The sequence below is a fragment of the Perognathus longimembris genome, chromosome 6 (assembly GCF_023159225.1).
Source record: "Perognathus longimembris pacificus isolate PPM17 chromosome 6, ASM2315922v1, whole genome shotgun sequence".
NCBI lineage: Eukaryota > Metazoa > Chordata > Mammalia > Rodentia > Heteromyidae > Perognathus > Perognathus longimembris.
This window is the reverse complement of record NC_063166.1, coordinates 81,956,317-81,978,441: the sequence shown is the minus strand read 5'-3', so window position 1 is coordinate 81,978,441 and position 22,125 is coordinate 81,956,317.

The window sequence follows — 22,125 nt, the reverse complement described above, 5'->3', positions numbered from 1 at the left end:
CCTTGGGCCGCCTCTGCGGTGTGCACAGCCCAGCACTGACTTCTGGCCCCTCCTCTCCGGAAGACCGAAGTCATCCATTTTTAATTGGAGGTTTTTCAGCCAAAGAGCAAACTGGCTTGCTGCCCAACTTATGGGTGAAGATGTCGAGCGAGAAACTCTCACCTTCTGTCCTGCTGGCAGCAAATGAAAACAAACGGCTTCTCCTCCTCTCCCACCTGCCTTCTCTCCTCCACAGGCGACTCTATTTAAAGCACCTCTGGCTCCTTAACTCCTTGGAAGCCAAGGGACAGAAAGCTCGTGGTTTTAGCCTCTGCCTGCTTCCCACAAGTCTAGCTTGGCACTGTTTGCCAAATGTGGTTTTCCACCTCCTGTGCCCAGCAAGTTCGCCCGAACATGGCGGTGGGGTGGGTGGCACTTCTGAGGGGGAATGGTTGCTGCGCTCCCAAAGCATTGAGTAGAGATCGTTTAAGACCACAGTGGGTAATATTTATTTCGAATGCCTTAAAGCCAGCTTTAAAAGGAACTAGATAAAGTCTGCAAACCAGCAGCACCCCCAAAGGGGTCCCCTTTCTTTGGCTTCCTTTGGTAATGCAATTGTAATGGTAAGTTGTGCAGCCCAAGCAAAAGAGAGAGGAGAGGGAAGAAGCAAAAAAAGGAGGGAATGGAAGCTCCTGAGCCGCTGTCATCTATCTTGTGAAAAATAAAAAGTGCTTACCCAGGCCCAGATAGTAAATCCTACCTGCTTTATTAAATAAATGTAGTATTTCACCAGGAAAGGAGACCTTTGCAATGTCTGGAAAATCTTGCAGGCTTTGAAATGGAATAAAGATTGATTTATGAGGAAGTTCTCCTGCATGTGTGTTTTTCTTCTCTCTGACACAAAGAATGGCGACTGAGACACAAAATTCATTTTAAAAGACAGAGAGAAGGAGTTGTGTATGGAAAACTGGGATGTTTTATTTATCTTACTTAAAAAAAAGATCAGAGAGTTATTGGGCTTGGCAGAAGTGTTTTTTTTTTCAGTGTGTTAATTTATTTTTAAGGCAGTGCTGTTTAAAGGAATAATACTATTCATTGTATGTCAAGTGACTAGCTTGGAGCCTTTTGCATTGTTGGTTTTGTGCAATTAAGGAATTATAATCCATGGTTTGGACTTTAGTTTTTAAAATATCTTCCCCTGAAACAAAGATAATTTAAGATCACCTCCATTTTTCTAGGGACATTCAATTACAAATGATAGCAACCTATATCAAGATAATTACAAAAGAAGTTGGCTCAAGAAACTAAAAAGAATCCTAGGGGTTTCACTTCAGGTATGGCTGGATCCAGGTGCTTAAATGACAGTAACATGATTCTTACACTGTCTTGTGGGTCTACTAACACATTAGTGACACAGTTTTCCCCAGACTTCTCTTTGATGGCCCCAGATAATTTCAGGTTTCTTTCTCCAGATTGAGCCCATTCCCTGGCTTATGTCTGGCAGAAGAAGAGATCTTGGATTTCTAGGGGTGCTCACCTATGATAGAAAGTCACTGTAGTTAGAAAGCCCTAGCTCATGCATATGCGCATGGTCAGGGCAAGGCATTATGGGAGTGACCCCCATCTGCCATAGCTAAGCAGCCCTGCCCAGTGTCAGACTGAGGGTGGGGATGGATGGCTCCCCAAGACAATGGGGGCGTGATGACCTGAGGAGAGGGGCAAAACCACAGCGATTCACTTCCATGACTGACCTAAGTCTGGGGAACTTCATTTCCTCTTTCTCTGTTGCTGGAGATTGGAGTATTCCCTTGAGTTCTCTCTCATTTACTCAACAACTCTTGAAACTCTTCCTACACAGCCACGCTGGTCTGTGTTCTAGAAAGGTGACAGTTGTGGGTGGGGTTGCATTTACCCCTGTCATCTTTTGATAAGGGCATCCACCCTTATGGACGCACACCCCCAGTGGTCTTTGGGCAAGAGGAAGGGAGGGGGATGAGCCAACTCTCAACTTCAGAAGCAGCCTCAGTCACATAACCCCCGGGGGGGGGGGCGCTGTGGGCCCTAGACCCACAGAGCAGGGTGGGTGACCCCAGTGACAGCGCTTGCATTCCAGCCAGAAAGTAACCGAGCCGGGAATCCAAGTACCATCAGCATGTGCACCTCACAAGGAGATTGGGTCTCTCTCTCTGTATCAATGATGTGTATGGACAGCACAAGTTAATAGACACACACACACACACACACACACACACACACACACACACACACACACACACAGGCACGGACATCTGGGCCGTGTAGCCAAATCGTACTGGGTATGGAAACAGTGCCAGACAGGCACAGTCTCTACCACTCAAGGCCACTGCTTGTGCCTGAACACTGGTCCCTGTGGTTCCTGGAATGGGAATGAGGGGTGCAAGATCGAGAAGGGTGGGACCCAAGGCCTGTCCTGGAGTAAGATGGCAGCGCATGGCAGAGGCGGGGGGCCTGGTGAGGTGGGTGGAAGGCAGGGGACGCCCTTGCTTCTGGAACTCACTGACAGTAACATGGGGGGGGGCGGGGTTTCCATCTCCTGCGATGACACCTCTGGCTCCTCAGCTCCAGCCTGGGGACTTGTCAGAGGTGGAGCCCAGAACCTGGGACAGCCTGAGCTCAGTCAGGAGTGAGGAGGAGGGCTGGGGAGGAGGGGGCGCAGCCTGAAGAGGCCTAGGTGACCCTTGGAGCCCCAACACACACCTGTTCATTTCCTCAAGGTGCAATGTCTGCACCCCTGCAAAGCATCACGTTCAAGACATTTCCAGACACCTCTGTGGGCTGCTGTCCTGAGGGCTCTGGGCCAGAAGCTGCCTAACGATGCAGGGCTGTGGCCAAACCCGCTGGGGACACACTCTTCGCCCAGCCTTCCCCACGCACAACTTCAACCGTGATGAAGGGCTCCCTGGCACACGCAGGCCTTGGTTGGCTCCAACGCTGGGCTGCGTCATATTCGTGAGAGTCTTCTTGGCATGGCTTATTGGTATGCGTGGTGTTCCCTGGGTCCCGTGGGCTGTCTCTGGTGGAGACTCAGCCTTCTGCCCCGGGGTCACCCACCCTCTAGAGCCTGCTACACCCTCTTTTCCTACAAAGGTCCCCACCTTGGTCGCTGGGAGCAGCCGGAGGCGGGGAGCTCCCTGGGGTGCCCATGGTAGGAGGCTCCCACTGGGAGTGTGGCGGCTCTGCGTGGCAGGGCTAAGGGCTGGGCCTCCTCCACCATCCTGATCATGGACCCCAGGCCTCCTCCTCCTCCTCCTCCTCCTCCTCCTCCTCTTCCTCCTCCTCCTCCTCCTCTTCCTAGCTGGCATCCGAGGCTGATCAGCAAGGCTTCGATTACCCATTAAGCAGTCTGCAGATCATTAGCAGCAAATAGTCTTTTTTTTTTTTTTTTCCTGAGGGCAGACAGAGTTCAGACCCAGCTCCAGAGGGAAGGGGTGGGGAATGGTGAGAAAGGGGTGAATGCACCCTAGGCACATGAGAAAGGAGAGGGGGGACGGGTGGAGGAGGGGCACACGAGGTGCGTCTATGCACAGCTAGGCAACCTGGTGCGATGTCGTACCATGTACAGAGAAGGCCCTGGCCTGATCCTTTGGCTCTTGGCTCTTATTCTGATCCAGGTGGGGAAGAGGAGCGCACAGAGGTGAAAGCGTTTACATGCTGTGGTTAAAGAAGACCAAAACAATTCTCCCTCAGTCAGTCAAATCTCGGATTCCGTCCTACTGTGAGTCACTGGCAAAATGGTGCCAAAGACTGGATCTGGAGCAATGCCTAGGATCCGAACCCAGAACCCGCCGTGTACTAGTGGCAGAACCTTCCTGGGATTGTCAGTCTGTGCCTCTCCTTAGTGCAGAGAGATGAGGTGACTTTCCAAGGACATGCCAGGTCCTCTGGTAGCGGGGGCAGGAAGTCTGTCCTTGCAGGCAGCACGTGTGGGTAGCATGTTCTGGAAAGGTTCTCTGCAGAACAATGACAGTGGTGGAAGCCAAACCCGAGAGCGCCCCCTTGGGGTCAAAGGGAGGCCTGGCGCTCCAAGTGGGAGGAGCCCGGAAGCATCAGCAACTTCAGCCAGCCAGCAGGGGCCCGGCCGTCCTGAGGGGGATGATGGGGAGGGGAAGGTGGGCAGGAGGGCAGCCATTGGAGAAGCCATCCGAGGAGGAGAAGTGCGGCTTGAGGCTCACTTAAGGCAAGCTGCCAGGGGTACCTCCAGCTGGGGTCTTTCGGGGGGGGTGGGGTGGCTGCAGTTGGTCTCTTAAATTTCAGAGGATGGGGTGGGGTGACACTCGCAGATGGAGGAGGACTTCCTTTGGGAGCGTGTTCTGGAAAAGTCGTTCCTGAACAGGGAGGAAATAGAAGACATTTGGGAGCAGCTTTTCTTCCCAAATCCCCATGTCTGCCGGTGCGATTCTAGCCTCTGCGATCTATTTGTTTAAACATTTAAGTTTCCCTGCACACCGGGACTGCTGGCCTGGCTGACCCTGGTCAAGACCCGGCTCCGGCTTTGCGCCTTTGTTCTCGGTGCTTCCTGCAATGGAAGGCACGGCGCTGACTCTCGCCGGTAGGTTGTCTGTAGCTTTGGTCCAGCCAGAACTTCCACCCCCGTCTACAGGCAGGTGTGCTCTGGGTGTCATCCGTGCACCTCCCCACTTTGAAACAACAAGAGTGGGGTTAGCAAGGGCTGGCATCGAGCGTGCCCACACTTTCTCTCTTGCTTCCAGTGCCTTCCACGTCTGTGCAGTGAGCGCAGTCAACGTTTGCTGGAATGACCAGCTTGAAATGCTCCCACGCCGTCCTGGGCTGTTAGAGTCAGCTGCTTATGACGATGGAGAGTGAAAACTTACCTGCCCCATCTCACATCCGTCACTGAACGGAAGCCACACTCGCCTCAGGACCTTTGCACATACAATTCCCCTGACCTAAGGTGGCCAGTAGTTCCAGATGGCCTGGGGTGGAAGGGTTTCCTGGGCTGTGGGGATTTCAGTACTAAAGCCAGGGGATTCCTGAGCTGACGGGGGCTTGGCGGCTCCTCTCCCTGCTGGACCAATGCATTCCCCTACTTGTCAGCCTTCTTACTAACCTAGGGTTCTTCCTTTAGCACCTCGCCTTCCCTCCAGTGACACCTCCTCCAGGAAGCTGTCCCCGATTGCTGAGTTTTCCAGACCACGACTGCTTTCTTTCAGGATGTTTGTTCCCGTTCTTCCTCTCCCGGCCTCACAGACAGATGTAACATTAGCACCTGTCTCCCCACACAGGGGCCCGGTCTCTAACGGCAAGCAGACAGCGGCACGGTGCACAGCACGCTCCCAGTAAGTAAACGTGTGTGTTCCCGGGTGTCCTGGATGCCACCTGTGTTCCCGGCACTGCAGAGCCGGGCTTAAGTGGCTTGTGTCTCAGTCCAGGTACCCAAGGGCACTGGGCCATGTCACGTGGCAGGGCTGTCCTCACTACCTGACAGCTCAGCTCCCCAACCAGGAAGGTGTCATCCACACGTCTGTGAGGATGCTGATTATGGAGTATGCGTGTGTGTGTGTGCGTGTGTGTGCATGCGTGCGTGTGTGTGGTCAAGGAAAGCCCCCTGGGAAGGAAAGGCAGGATAAAGACTTGCAGGAGCCTGGGGAGGAAGCCACGGGCACTGTGTGGCAGAGGTCTGAGACGGCCGGCAGGGCCCTGCAGAGATTCCTCTTCTGAGGAACGTGGGGGACCCGGGTGCGGGTTGTGGGTGCGGGATGTGCTCGCACTGGCACGGAGAGCAACGGGCACGCGCGGCGTGCAGACAGAAGCAGCCCACGAGGGGCCGGGGCAGAGGGGGAGACGGGCCGGTGACGCGCAGGTGACTTGGGGGGCAGTGAGAACGAGGGGTCACCGCGGGGCGCATGTCCTCAGGCCACTGAATGGTCCACTTTCATGACGCTGGGTTTCTGTCACACGAATTTGACCCAAGCAAGGATTGCACTCGTGACTAAGAATGTTGGTGAGAGCTAAAAGCATGGCTGCCCGGGGGTAGAGGGCGGGGTACGGCCAGGGAAGGTAGCGGGGTGCAAAGGGAAGAAACCGCCACACCCATTCATGTATGAATGGGAAAAGTCCAGACCAGGGCTCTAGAAACAACGCAGGGAGCGAATCCCGGGTCAGAGTAGGAGAAATCACTTATTCCCATCGTCTCTTTATTGTACTACCTGTCAGCCACACTTCAGTACCATGGATAGGTCCAAGGCTTTACTTACTTGTTCCTGGAGTTCAAACCCCACCCCTCCTCCTGCTCCCTCTGGCCTTAGACAGAAGTCTCCACCTCCCTGAGCTGTGTTTTCCTTGCATCCAGTCACAATGCATGTGCAGTGTTTGGGGTCATTGTGGGGGAGGGTGAATGAACGTTTGCAGAGAATGAAACTAGCCTTTCATCTGTCTGTGAGCCAAGACAGGCTCCAAATGCTGGGTCTTATTTCCATTCTTATTGTTTTTCTTCCATGGAAGAGAACAAGAGAAATGTGAGAGCCATTTCCTTTGGGAAAGTTTTACTTTATTTTAGAAGTGTCTGTCCTGTCTATAACAGTTATAAGCATGGATTGCGGGAGCTCTAGCCCTGTTCATTATTAACTTCTTTTTTTTAAAAAGGAAGGGATACCCACACAACAGGGTATTCATAACTGTCATCTATGAATGAGAGCGTGTGTCCATAAAGTATAGAGGTCCCCCAGTTCAGAATCAAAGAGAATCACATACCCCAAAGATGTTGAGGTTCAGTTGCCACAAATAGTACTGTCAGATTGAAAAATAAGGATGTGCATTCGCTCTCGACTGGAATCCATGCTTGCACTTGTGTGGTGTCTGAGGGAAGAGGGTCAGTGGACAGGCAGAGCATCCTGAGTAGCTTCGGTCCCTGGTGGAAAGAGCAGCCCAAGCTGCAAATGAAAGAGGCTTGGCTCAGCTGGGCTAGGTGTTCAGGGAAGGCGAGTCGGAAGAATTAAAGCGAGAGCTACAGGTCCCGGCCGCCTTGCAGTGCATCTGGATGCAAGCCTGGGAAACAAAGGGTTGGATCTCCAGGTCTGTGGTTTATAAGCTTCTTCTGTCTCGACACATTGATGGATGGTGTTCATGGACACAACCCGTCTCTTTGGGAAGAGCCAGCGTTTTGCATTTTCCGTAATTCCATTCCTGTCCCTTCCTGTTAGGAGGGGAGATCAGAGGGCAGGAGAGCGAGAATGACATTTCCACAGTGATGGAGCCCATCTGGTTCCTTATCAATAAGCTCATTAATTCCAGGCATTGAGATCTTCATCATGATGTAGACATAGTAGATTATATGGTGATTGCAGAGGCCATCCCAGGGGCTAGATTATCTGATTTGATTCCTGACTCCCCTACACAGAGTTGTTACCTAATGCATTTTTCTCGTACCTGCCAGCGAGGCCCTCAGCAAAGGTGTCTTCCATCTGCCAGGGCTCGCTCTTCACCTTAAGACTCCACTGGGGGAGGGGGATTCCCCAGCTTCTAGTGGACCGTGGACAACAGATCACCCCGAGTACCCCACTGCATGCCCCTCCCCCCTCAAAGCGACTTCACGCTTCATCCACACCAGTGAAGGGCCCAAGTGGGCACCGCACCAGCGAATAACCGCTCCATGCCGTCGCGTGTGCCACAGTGTGTTTATTGATTCAGCACAACGCACAGGCCGTGGCTTAGACCTAAGCTAGGGATTCCACATTGCTGTGGACGTCGGAAGGTTGGGATAATGAGAGCCACCTTAGGGTTTCCTCTACCGTAGCCCCCAAACATACCCACTGCATTCTAACTTTAGGAAATGAATCTGGGAAGCAGAAAGGGTCTCATCTTGTCTTTGTGTCCCGTGGCGTAGCGCCGCACACAGGGTTATGTTCTCATGGTGCTCCATTTGGACAAATGACAAATAAGAATTTTTCTGCCATGGGGCCCTGTTGTTAGTGTAGTACTACCATAGCACAAGGATGTTAAGAATCCTGGTGGTTTATATCCTAAGGATCTATTTCTCGTTTATTCTACATATCCGTGAGGGGTGGAGTGGAGAAGGTGGTGTGCTAATTTTCCTGGGAATTAGGACACGGGAAAAAGGGGGGCTTTGAAGAGTCTCAATCCTACCACTCAAGTACCAAATAATCAGTTCTCTCCTAAGTGCCCCACATTGCTTCACTCCGTTCCTGCTCCCAGGCAGGACGTAAACCCATGGCCCCAGCTACATGTGGGGACAGGCGAGTTCCACGTTATGTCATCCCCCAGGAGGCAGGGAGCCAGGGATGGTTTGTGACTGCCCCTCATGACCAAATAATGTCACAACCAGAGCAGCTGCCCACATGTAGGCCTTCTGTTTTCCAAGGGGTCCAATCCTGCCTTGTATGGGGCTCCCTGGGTCCTTCTGGAAATCCCACCCACAGCTTTGCATTCAGATTCTTCATGACTTCCTCTCGTCCTGCCCCGTGAAAGGGCTGAGCTCTGGGACTGCCCCAGATAAACACTCTGACCTGCTGCCTTTGGCAACAGCAGGTGGTACAATCATGCCGTCTTTCCCGCGGTTGGCTCTTGTGCATATGATTTGCTGTAAAATTATATGGCGACCACTAGAAAATGATTAGGCTGAAGATCTTTCAGAAAGCACGTCGACTGGAATCTACGGCTCAGTCAATATCAGATCAAGTTTTGATGGGACAATTCTTGCTGAGCCATGTCTCCTCCATGACATTGTTTTTATGAGACACCTATTGTCTTGATAGTAAACTCTTAAGTATTTTATACCTGAGCTAAATGTCTAACGTTTCTGAGTTTGGAGTTGGTTGAAAAGAACCTGGCAGGTTAGATAGATGTGGTCAGTTGCTTGCATGGTCCCAAGTCCTTTTCTCCCTGTATCCATGATTCTGTAGCAAGCTTGCAGTCTTTCCCATAAAGGTGCAGAGCACATTTTCTTGCCCTAGAGTCCCACATCTGTGTGTGTGTGTGTGTGTGTGTGTGTGTGTGTGTGTGTGTGTGTTAAAACTGATGAAAGTAAAAGGGAGGTAACCTTCAGAAGGCACTAGTACTGGCCATATGAAGCCCATTACAGCAGAACATACTGCAAATTTAATTACATAATGACTTATCTACTCCCTTTTATTGTATTTGTCTTTGCCACGGAGACTCTTGTCTCCATAAAGGGCAGGATGTGCATCTATTTGCTTACTTATAGATCCCCAGCCTCCTATGTAGGTTGGTAGAGAACACAAGATCAATATGCGTAGTTCTTAAATTAAAAAAAATAAAGAAGCTTACAATTTGTTGGGAAAAGAACTTAATAAGAACTTAATAAGTTCACTCAGATTGCAAATGGCAAGAAAGGGAGAAAAATCGTGTGTATAAAAAATCATGTGTATAATCGCTGAAGCTCTGGCTTGGGCAGGGATCAGTATATGACAGTTAAAGAATCTATAGGCTGGGGATATAGCCTAGTGGCAAGAGTGCCTGCCTCGGATACACGAGGCCCTAGGTTCGATTCCCCAGCACCACATATACAGAAAACGGCCAGAAGCAGCGCTGTGGCTCAAGTGGCAGAGTGCTAGCCTTGAGCGGGAAGAAGCCAGGGACAGTGCTCAGGCCCTGAGTCCAAGGCCCACGACTGGCCAAAAAACAAAAAAACAAACAAACAAACAAAAAAAAAGAATCTATAGTCATTGGCAGAAAGTATACTCAGCAACAAAAAGTACAGCCTTCTACATCTCTTCATCTTGGTTTTACAACTTGCAGAACACACAAATGAGTGTTTGGGGTCCAGTTGTATGCAGACGTGCATGTGTGCACACACACACACACACACACACACACACACACATTCCCATGCACAGAGCTACCAGTGGTGCAGAGTGCTGGAGAGCTAGTTGGGAAAACAATTGACTTTTCCTCTCATCTCCCCACTCCACCTTGTGCTTGGTGTAGTATGCCCATGTCTGTATGTAACAGGAGGGCTTGATCAACCTGCTTGGGTGTAGGATACGAATAGTACCATCTGAAAAATAACAGGAGCCAAAAGGGCTGGGGGTATGGCTCAAGCGGTAGAGGACTCACATAACAAGTACACAAGGCCCCAAGTTCAAGCTCTAGTATGGCAAAAAAAAAAAAAAAATCACAGACAACCGATGTCAGCATTCAGGGGCAAAGAAGAGTGTGTATCCTGTGGCACTATCAGCAGAGAGTTCTCATCATCTCTCTTCCTCCTGGACTTCTATTATTTTTTTTTTGAGTCATCAAGTATCTGATGTCTCTAAATTTCATCCTCAGTACGAATTACATAACTTGCATAGTTATCTATTCATCTTAAAAGTGGTTGCTGGGCTAAAATTTGCATAAGGTTTGCCTGGTCATTTCCATACCTGTCAATCTCTGTAAGTGACGGCCCATGAGATAAATCAATTTTAATTCTCTCAATGCAGTTGAATATTGCCGATTTTTTTTTAAGCTTAAAAAGAAGGTAGGCTAGCAATATTCAGGCCGGTCCATTACTGATATCTTGATTTCATCCTGGTATCACCAAGCTCCCCTCCCCACGAATTGGGTGGCTGGGGCCACTCAATTGACACCTAAGGTATTGACCACAGAAGCCGGCAGTCCTGTCCCATGTGGGAGTGTGGGCGGGGAACCCACCTGTCAACAGTCCTCCTTTGTCATCCTCTGCTAGAATAGAATGTTAGCGCGGACACTGAAGGTGATGGCTAGAGACAGGAAGCACCATCGCAAGTTTTAGCTATAATTTACTGAATTACAACTCAGAGACTGAGGATCAGCTATTTTGGCCTTCGAAAGATGATTTGTGAAGTCATTCAACCTCGCTGATGTCCCTGTCGTTCTCAGTAAGTTCTGCCATATAGATGTTCATAGCCACGGTCCCACGCGGTTTGACATGGCGGTCAAGACGCCAGCAGGTGATTCACCGGGAGTTGTAGTGTTTGTTTGATTATATACCAACAGGGTTTGAACTCAGGGACTTGAACTTGCTAGGAAGGTGCTCTACTGCTTGAGTCACACCCACAGCAACCCTCTTTGCTTATTTTTTTGTGATCGGGACCTGGTCCAGCTTGGACTCGATGCTCCGTTTACACTTCTACGATGACAGGTGCACACCACCACACCCAGCTTCTTGCTGTTGAGATGGGGTTTTCAATGAAGACAACTGAGCACCATGCTAGCTTAAATAGGTCATCAGACCATTTTTGCTGAGGGTGGGATTTTTGAAAGCCACTGTGATAAAAAAAAAATAGAATTACTATGCAGAAATCAAGGCGGGACTGGAAACGAGAGTGTCCAATGTGCTTGAGAGGTATAGTTTTCAGCAGGCACATAGTGGGACATAACACAGACAAGTGCTTCTAAAATATGAATTAACTAAATAAATGAATGAACAAGTTTAAATAAAAAAATCAACAAAATCAAAGCTGAGCTGGAGCTCTCAGACTGTCCAGCCTTATTTGTCCTTGTTTAGTTTAGGTTTTATTTGTAGTTTAGCTATTCAGCCCTTGAGATAGGTTCACCAGGAACCTGGGATTTATTCTCAGTATTATGGCTTTTATGCCACTCCACTTTCATTTAGAGATATGAAAATTGGCTGCGGGTTTTCTTCAATTCTTCTTTCAAGGCCTTTCTCCTTCGCCTGCATCAGATTTAATGGAAACTCTAATAATAGGATGAAAATATCTCCAGGTTATTTTATTAGGATATAAGCAACATAAAAGCCCCACACCTCTATGGAGCCAAGATAAACCTGAAATTCTATCTCTGAGCCTCATGTGGGAAATCATTTCTTCCTGAAGCTTCCCAAGGCCTCCCTCTTAAGTACAACGTGGCCAGGAACATCATGACTTGAGGATAAATATTTTCCAAGCAGTATTTGGTGCCTGGCTTGGTTGAATTTTCTAAATCTAAACTAGGCTTTTTAAAAGATCTATTTTGGTGGGACAGGGGTGGCTGTCCAATTTTGGGCCATGATTTCTCTTTGGTGTTGATGCGTTTGCATGTGTGTGTGTGTGCGTGTGTGTGCGTGTGTGTGTGTGTGTGTGTGAGAGAGAGAGAGAGAGAGAGAGAGATGGAGAGTTACAAGTTCCAGCCTCCAGTGTAGTTGGCATTGGGGATTTGGCTGGCCCTTTAATTACCGAGCATCAACTGCCATGAAAGTGATCATAAAAATTCAGTTGCAGGTTGAGAATGATGCTACAAAAATCGAGAGATAATCCCACAGTTCCGTCACTATTAAATTGCTTCCCAGGGAAGAGAGCGGTAATTCCCAAACCCAGCTGGCTAGAGACTTAGGATCACCTTTGAAGAGCCCGAACTGGAGTCCATGTGGCCTCAATCCCCTAAACAGACTGCTTTGGTGTCTTTAAGGTTTGGTACTAATTTAATTGACTGCTGTGTGGAACCCCAGGAAAGAGGGTAAGCAATCCATTCAAATCCTCACCTTTTAATAAAACCCACCAGTAAGCTGCAAGGCGCGGCAGGGTTAGCAGAGCCTGCATCAACCCCAAAGACCACATCCAAGCAACCATACCCGCTCCTTAGTGAAATGAGAAAGTTCCAGCTTCCTCGCTGGTGAGCCCTGTTATCTTGTTTGGCTGTCAGTCACCCATACTGATTTTTTTTTTTTCGTGATTCATTTCAAATCAGTGTTTTCCAGCCATCAGATCTACAATGTGTTCGCATGTGGCTGTTCTTATTCAAGTCAATCAATGCCATCGATTTCCCTTTGCACCGTAGAGATTGCCCGGTTCAGCTTTAATTGCAGAGCTGCTTCCCAGGGCTGCCTCTTGGAGGAGGTTGTTTTATGATTATTGTTTTTCCTAATAAATCACCTTCGTCTGATGAACATTGGCTGGGCTGGCCTCTCCTTTGTCAGGTTTTCTCCTTCAGTTTTGGACTCACGGCCCCTGTGTGGAGAAGGGACAGAGCACACATTGGGGACAGGAGAGGAAGCAGAGCCTCTGTCCACTTGCTTTCAGGGTTAGAATTATTTTTGTTATCTGAAGGGCTCTTTTCACACATCCCAAGTTTGGAGAAAGACTTTCGTTGTAAACACACTTGATAAATGACCCTCAAACACACCAAAGAGTTTCAACGAAGGATGAATCACTTTTGTAGAACGCCTCTGTAAAATGTTTCGGGAAAATAGCCTTTCTTTTTAGATCTGGGTGTTACAGCATTACAAAGTTCGGGTGAGTTATTGGCTCTCTGACTGGACATGGGCAGCTGTGCGGTTGTGTGTTCATGGTGATTTTTTTGGCTCTGGTGACAGGAGCCGTGGTCTTTCATCACAAGTCTTTAAGCAAAACATGACTTCTGGGTGTGTGCAGAAGGGAAAAACTCCATAAATCCCCCCTCCTGCACTTCTTCCTCTTGCTCCTTCTCTTCCTTTTCTTCTTCCTCCTCATCTTCCTTTGCCTTTCCTCCTCCTCTTTCTTCTGCTTCTTTCCCTTTTATTTCTTTTCCTCCTCCTCTTCCTCTTGCTTTTCTTCTTAGAGAAATGGCGACAGTCTCTTTAGATCAAGGATGTTAAGAACCAGATTAGAGGTGACTGTGTCTTGGAATATTCTGGGGACATATTTCTTCTGTGTCCAAAGTAGTTATGGAAGGTGGTACATTAGAAGTGCACACCAAATGGTGATATGTCGGGACCCCTTTCACCCTCGCGCGTGTCCCGCCCCGTCCAGTCGGGCGGAAAGCTGGAGTGCGGCCCAATGTGCAAACCTTGGAGGTGTGTAGTCGCGAGAAGCCCCTCCTCCCCTCGCACACTTAAAGAACAACACGGGAGTCACGCGAGCGTTTCGGGGTAAGCTTCTGGAACTTCCACCGGTGTTACTCAGGGGAGGGGTTTATATAACAGTAATGGCGGCAGGAAGGGGCGGGACTAACTGCATACTAGCGATAGGCTGATAAGCTGCCCATCACAGTGATGTCACAGAACTTCCTGTATGGGCGGTCATCACATCCCATAGGACTGCCACTTGGGCCTGGCCCGGCGCCATTTTGACACACACGTGGCCTAGGCGGAAGGCGGGGCTGGTTTGCTACCTCTTCCGGTTCTGGACCCGGAAGGAGTTAGGAGTGGCTAACAGCCATGCAGCCCCAGGGCAGGAGAAGAGGCAAGCCTCTCGGGACCGCCCCTTAAAGGTATAGCCAGAGCCCAACAGTGATGCGGTAGCTGGGTTCTTGCCTGGCAGTAACAGATGTTGGTTAAGTTCCCAGCAAGCCAGTGGGGGCCAGGGTGACTTGAAGATTTGAGTAAGGCGTGGCTCCTCCCGAGGAAGGTAGAGACACAAAATGTAATCACTGCACAACTAATGCATGTTATATAATGGTGTCTCTGTTTTTGGAATGACCACCCAATACACAGGAAACTTGCTGTGTGCAAGACTCTGCATACGTGGAGCTCTGTTGGTGGTTGGGAGACTTATGGCCCCTGCCTGCTTTCTTAGAGCTCATCAGAGTGTAGGCCCTCAGCGTGAGCTGGTGGACATTACTTTAGTGAAGCAAGCTTTCCCCCAGGAAGGGACTCACAGGACTAGAAAAGCTGAGCTTTCGATCATGCAGTGTCTCCGGGACTAGGATCCTTAGAAGGGAAGCAGTGAAGCAGCATTTCTGGGGCAGAGGAGGCAGGGAAGAGGGACAGGATCCTGGGGTGGGGAGGGTGAGGGGCGCATCCATGAGAGCACCAGGCTCACGCTGGACTTGTGAATGGGAACATGGGAAGTTGGGGAGGGATTTGACTGCAGTTAGAACCAATGCCCGACCCTCAGCTGCTCCAAGTCTGGGACTGGACAGTGGTACTCAGGTCCTAGCGTGGCAGAGATGGTAAGTGAAGTCACTTACATGCGCACTTCTTTACTTCTTCGATGCAACAAGCATTAAATTTAGCTCCTCACATTGGCTCGTGAACTAGAGTTGCCGTGGCTTGTCAGTAAGTGAGATGTGAGGGGCAGCGTTTGCAGGGTCGGGGTGGGGGGTATCCTTTAGAAGGTTATCTGGGAGCACTGAGTTTTGCCTTGCCTCTTGTTTTGGTTTGCTTTTACCCTTGCTGCTACTTGAAGTGATGGTTTGAGATTTTGCAGCTATCTTGTACTGTGACGTAAACTAGGTGATGGAAGCCACATATTAAGAAGAAAGAAGAAAGGGACAGCCTGGGCCACACCAGGCCTACCAGCTCTGGACTGGCTACTGAGGAACGGCGACCTTTACTCCAACTGTTTTATCTGGGATTTTCAGCCCAATTCAACCCTGGTGTGTACATGCTAGGAGGCCGGGAGAATTCTGAGGATTTAGTTTCCTTCTTTGCAAATCAGAGGAATAGAAATCCACTGTAGCTCACGCAGCTCTAGAGAAGGGTGGTCCTGCCCAGAGACTGGGGAGGTGAGGACGCAGGGGTGAGGATGCAGAGGTGAGGATGCAGAGGTGAGGGTGAAGAGGGGAGGGTGGAGAGGTGAGGGTGGAGAGGGGAGGACACAGAGGGGAGGACGCAGAGGTGAGGGTGGAGAGGGGAGGACACAGAGGGGAGGACGCAGAGGTGAGGGTGGAGAGGTGAGGGTGGAGAGGGGAGGGTGGAGAGGTGAGGACAAAGAGGTGAGGGTGGAGAGGGGAGGACGCAGAGGTGAGGATGGAGAGGGGAGGGTGGAGAGGGGAGGGTGGAGAGGGGAGGACACAGAGGTGAGGGTGGAGAGGTGAGGGTGGAGAGGGGAGGGTGGAGAGGGGAGGGTGGAGAGGGGAGGACACAGAGGTGAGGGTGGAGAGGTGAGGATGGAGAGGGGAGGGTGGAGAGGGGAGGGTGGAGAGGGGAGGACACAGAGGTGAGGGTGGAGAGGTGAGGATGCAGAGGTGAGGATGCAGAGGTGAGGGTGGAGAGGGGAGGGTGGAGAGGTGAGGGTGGAGAGGGGAGGACGCAGAGGTGAGGGTGGAGAGGTGAGGGTGGAGAGGGGAGGGTGGAGAGGGGAGGACGCAGAGGTGAGGATGGAGAGGTGAGGGTGGAGAGGGGAGGGTGGAGAGGTGAGGATGGAGAGGGGAGGGTGGAGAGGTGAGGACACAGAGGGGAGGACGCAGAGGTGAGGGTGGAGAGGGGAGGATGCAGAGGTGAGGATGTAGAGGGGAGAATGCAGAGGTGAGGGTGGAGAGGGGAGAATGCAGAGGTGAGGGTGGAGAGGTGAAGGTGGAGAGCGGAGGGTGGAGAGGTGAGGACACAGAGGGGAGGACACAGAGGTGAGGGTGGAGAGGGGAGGGTGGAGAGGGGAGGATGGAGAGGGGAGGACACAGAGGTGAGGATGTAGAGGGGAGGATGCAGAGGTGAGGGTGGAGAGGTGAGGATGCAGAGGTGAGGATGGAGAGGTAAGGACGCAGAGGTGAGGATGCAGAGGTGAGGGTGGAGAGGGGAGGGTGGAGAGGGGAGGATGGAGAGGTGAGGACGCAGAGGGGAGGACACAGAGGTGAGGGTGGAGAGGGGAGGACACAGGGGTGAGGATGGAGAAGCAGCACACAGGCAGAGGCCGGGCCGCTCTCAGTACACTGGGCATTGTGGTTTCAAATGGAGCTGTGTTCTCGTCTTCCGTGCTTCCTGATCCATGTCATGGAAGGGTCCAGAAAGTGGGAGACTTGTGAAGGCCACTTGGGCTCCAGGAAGGCCCTGCCTGTCACCCCAAGCTATTCGGAAGGGGTCACAGGAGCTACCCACAGGTCCCGGCTCAGGACTGGCTGGTTCGAGTCCCCTCGGCAGGCCTCAGGCACAGGGTGTGTTGGCTTGTCCGGTCCCTGGTCGGGGCGTGATCAGGGCAGGTGGATATGGCCCGGTGGGTGAGAGCCTGACCTGGCCCCTTGGGTGTGAGGGCCGTGCATGGATGGGTTTGCAGCGGAACAGCATGCCCAGGAGGAAGCTCTTCGCAGGGACGGGAAGGGACGGGGAGAAAAGAGGTGGGGGGTGGGGATGGGTGGTGCATGGCCAGATCTCACCGGAACTGGACTATTCCCAGCTCCTCCATCACCAGACCTTCTCTTCTTTGTTCTCGTTGGAATCGGTTTAGACAGACTTCGGGTTCGGGGTTCTTGGGGTGGTATATCTGTAATCCAGCACATCACGGAGAGCCTCGAGAGACCTGTCATGAGCCCCAGAGGTTTTTGCCGAGCACTGCAGAGCCCGCCTTGGAGGCGGGCTTTCTGGCTGGCACTCTTCACAAATGGCGGGCTCTCTATTTGGACTCACTTCTCCATCTCCCACAACCTACTGCTGCTACCTTAAATGTAGCAGGTAGAGAAAGAAATTTGTCACGACCCACCCCCCCCAAACCTGCCCCTTGTCCTGATGTGGCTTGCCTCAATGACTCCAGGGATGGGGTGGTGTTGAATTCTCCCCTAGGGGCTGTCTACGAGGTTCCCTTTCCTGTCCACGGTTCCCCTCTTATTCTGGGCTGTCACCTGCTCCGCTCCTCTAGTCACAGCGTCTGTGCCTCCACTCAGGTGGCTGCAATGTACATCTTTGCTTTGAAGATACCTGTCTCCTCTCTCCCCTGTCAGGACTGCCAAGGGGTGTCTGGGGTAAAATTCAGTGCCTCATAATTTCCAAAAGTAGTGCAAACCTAAAAAACAAATCCAGTGATCTGAGTTGAAACAGAATGTTTGCCATGCGTACACAGCTCAAGTTCAGTTTTCTTAACAGTTTCACTGTCTGAGTTCTCCTAGACGGTTATTCTGGAGTTAATCATTATTGCCTTCTGAGCACACCAAATGTAAGGCTTTCTCCTTCCACCCAAATTTGTTCCCTCTCTTCATTTGGAATATCCTCCTGTTTTTTAATCTACATCCTTATTAATCATAGTGTAGCATAGTATAGCCCAGAAGATGGGGAGCTGTTGAGCTTTGCCCCCTCTGCCAGTGGTTTGTGGAGACTATTTATAAGATAGAATGGCTTGGGTGCAGAGCATTTGCATTGCTTCCTTGTTTTCCCCTACCCCTTCCCAGTTCATCTGTATCACAGCACATCTGTGAAGCAAGCATGCCCAAGGCTTTGGACCAGTAACAGCCCTTGGAAAACAAGGTAGGAAAGGCAAGGAACATCTGTTTGCCTCTGGCTGGTAACATTTCTGAGGCGTGATGTGGAGCACCAACTGCCTTTCAGAGTCTCAATGTATTACTACTTACCGCAAAGATTCGAATGATTCAAATGTGACCAGAGCTGACAAGGACATGATGAGAGAACAGAGCCCTTTGGATCCAAGGCACACCTTTTCTGAGAAAAAAGTCTCTTCTTCCTTTCATCATCCTCCAGAAGATACAAGTGGGTACAGGGCTCAGAGTGGAGGGAGAGAGACACACAGGTGTGACCCCCAGAGTTTGGGCACTAAGAAGGTATTTGTGACTGTCTCGTTCTAAGTCTGAGTTGATGTAGGAAGTGGCCAGGACCATTGCTGTGGAGAATACTAGGCAGATTAAACATCCTCTCATGGGTAGGCAGATGCACCCCTCATTTTTAACATTGCTTCATGATAGCAAAGGCCATAGCAGAGGTGGGGTGGGGAACTTTTAACCACTTGTTTACTGTCTTACATTAGCATACACTGAACCTTCTCCACAAAAACGTTTCTGAACATTCCCTTTCTACTTCCCCCAGTGTCTGTAATGTTGCTTGTTTCATACAGGAAAGCAAACCATTGGTTTCAATTATCCAGGAGAAATACACCTGGCCAAGCCAACATAACCATGCAATTTAACACTTATGTGATTATATAAGTATATGCTATTCATTGTCTTTTTTGTCTCTTGAATAGAATACAACTTCTTTCAGGGCAAATGCTTTTATGAATTACACCCCACCCACCGTACTGTAGGTGTTGAACCTACAGTATGGCAAACAATAAATACGATTCAGATCCAGTTATTTTAAAAACAATCTTTGGTGTCTCAATGGCGTGTCAGGTGATGAAGACTATATTGGGTCTACAGATGGGAGAACAAAGGATTTCCACTTTCAAAGAGGAGAAAGGTCATATGGGAGTAAACTCATGGAGGGCAGAATTAATACCTGTAATTTGTGGGTATCCCACAGAAATGAAGTGGTTGCTGCAGTAGGTGGACCCTAATTATGAAGCCATGGCCAAAGGAGGTTCTACACAGAGACAATGTCAGAGGATATTGACAGAGGGAAAAGAATCTAAGACTCACATCTGAGAGAAAATACTCTCCCTCTGTCTTTCTAGGTCCATCCATTTCCCTGCAAATGACATAATTTAATTCTTGATGGCTGCATAGAATTCCACTGTATGTGGGTATCTATCTATCTATCATCTTCTATTCATATCACATTTTCAAATCTATTCTTCCATTGTTGGGTATCTGGGCTGGCTCCATGAGTTGGCTATTGAGAACTGTGCTTCAGGGTTCCTTGGTTGTCTTGCCGTGCAGTCTTTTACATAAACGCCCAACCTGACACAACTACATTATCATAGGGCAGCTCTCTGCTTAGAGAATTTTTTAAATATCCTCACTGATTTCCATAATGGTTGCACTAATTGCGGCACACATGTACATACACAATTAGACTGAAGTATAGTATCTGCAGGAGTGAAACCTTTTGAACAATGGACAGGCAGTTATGAAATGAATGTCAGGAAGCTGAGACAGGAATGAAAGGGAGCCTTGTAGGGGGGAGTGTTTATTAACGAGGAAAGGGAATGGGAGACAAATCCAGTCAGGATGCTCAATGTACTCCTGTGACACAGGAAGTGAGGACGTCAAATGCGACTAGGGGCAAGGAACAGGCAGGATGGGGGGAATGAGGGAAAGGGAGGCTGTGGTCAAGAAGGAATGGGCCCATAAAATAGGCCTGTTAGACTGTAGTCCCTTTGTGTAATTATTTGAAGTTCAGAAAACAAAACTTAAGAAAGAGGGTGGGGCGAGCCACGGTTGCAGAATTTCCGGGGAAAAGAACACGTCCTGGAAGGGTGCCAGGCTTCGAGGGCTGAGAGTAGGTTCCCGTGATTGATGTGTGCCGATGGGCATCTGAGGGGTGCAGGTGAGGTGCGGCTGGGACTTCTGCGGGGGCCTGGATGCCGGGGGGGGGGGACTGGAACCTAAATAGGGTGGGAAAGCCATCGAAGGATTAAAAGCAGGGGAACAGCCTTGCACGACACAAGGGACAAGGATGGACACTGGGAGACTGATGAGGACCTGGTGGCCAAAGACGGGATGAAAAGTGACTGGGGGGAGAGGGGGTGTTTCCCAGGCAAGATGAAGAAAGCAGACTGATTTGAAGGAAAGTTGGATGGATTCGAAGGTCAAACCCAATAGGGCCTGTGAGAACGGGGGCTGGGAAGAGACCATAGGAGCCAAGAGCGGCCTTCTCCTTGCTGCTCTGGGGATGCTGGTGTCCCTAACTAGGCAAGGGGAAGAGGCAGCCATTCAATAGGGCCACTTGACACTTGTGCACTCTGAGGTGTGTAGGAGTCACCGGAGCAAAGATTCTGTAAGGCAGATGGTGGTGGAAACCTAGGCCTCAAGAAAAGAGGCAACAGAAATAAACTCAGGTTGTGACGTGAGGGTATCGAAAGTGACAAGAATGGGAGGAGTCAGTCAAGGGGTGAATTTCCCATTCTGCATCCGTGTACATGGGTTTGAAGCCACGGAGAAGAGTGCAAATTCACTCCTGTGCCTCCAGGTTCTAGAAAGCAGAGTTTGTAAGCGTTGAGGCATCACAGAATTCCCAGCGGGGATGGGGAGGCTGTCCAAGGACAGAGACGGGGGGAGGGGGGGTCTGGAGGAATTGCATTTGTCCCCATGACGTGCAGCCAGAGGGGCTGGTTGTTGGATGCAAAGATTCCCACCAGGGGCTGTTCCCACCAGGTCAGCTTATATTTCAAGGATTTCATACAGACTATGGATTTCCAGTGAGCGAATGTATTCGCTGTAAAACACCAGAGCTCATCAGTGCCATTGTGAATTTTTTTTTTTTAAGAGAGAAGAAAGTTGATGATAATTTCTTGGCAACAATTGTGCCAAACCTAGTTTTTATGTGACGAGTTCATTCCTCCGAGTGAAGAGAGTGTGAGGAGAGATAATTACACCACGTATGGAGGACACAGCCAGCTAAACACAGAACAAAGTTAAAGTAACTCCCCCCACCACCTCAGTCACGCCATTGATTTCTCACCCTTTTGTTTTTTACTTTGTAAAGTGGTTAAATATATCTTTTTTTTCCTGATTTATTCCTGTTTAATTTTAGCACTATGCAGACTTTCAGCTTGAAGCAGCCTGGGGTTACTTTCACTTGCTTCCAATGTTTCCTTATTGTTAATTTTTAATTATATAAGTAATTCATGGACAAAGGTTTTTTTGTTAAAAATTAAAATATAGCAGATACAGCTAGCTGGCATTTGACCCCCATATTCAATTTCCTACTTTTATCACAGGTTTTGTGTGTTCTGGGAGGACTTTTTGAAAATACTTTCAAGTGTATTTCTCTGTCTTTTTTTTGGGGGGGGGGAACAAGACAGAGAAATATTTTTTTGCTGCATTCTTTTGCACATATCATTGTCCTTTATTCCAGCACAAAATATATCTTAGTGATCTTGTGCTGTTTCTCACCTTGAGTCACAACTGTATTTATTCCTCGTTTTTTTCATTCTCTATCAGTGGATCTACTGAACTTTTACTTCTAGAAACAAGTTTCATGGGTGGATGATATAATGCTTCATAAGAAGGTTAACATTTTTATTTTTGGGGGGGTTGACTCTTACCTATGTATGCATCCATGCATTTCTCTCTCTCTCTCTCTCCTCTCTCTCTCTCTCTCTCTCTCTCTCTCTCTCTCTATCTATCTCCCCATATCTCCATCTATCTTTCTCTCAGAAGGGTTTGACTTCTGCCCACAGACTCAATCTTGGCTTTTGCTGTTGTTTGAGTTTTGGCTGACCTCACCCATGGAATCCTCCTGCCTCAGCCTCCTGGGATTGCAGAGTAGAGGCCTCCCCAGGGAGGGGCTTGCTGTTAGATGTGGTTGGCACCCATCCTCTCATGTAATCCTTCAGTCATTTGTAAGGTGAAGCCTGTTGTTGTCCCACTTGTTGCTAGAAAATAGAGACCAGAGATCCTGGAGGATGACACAGT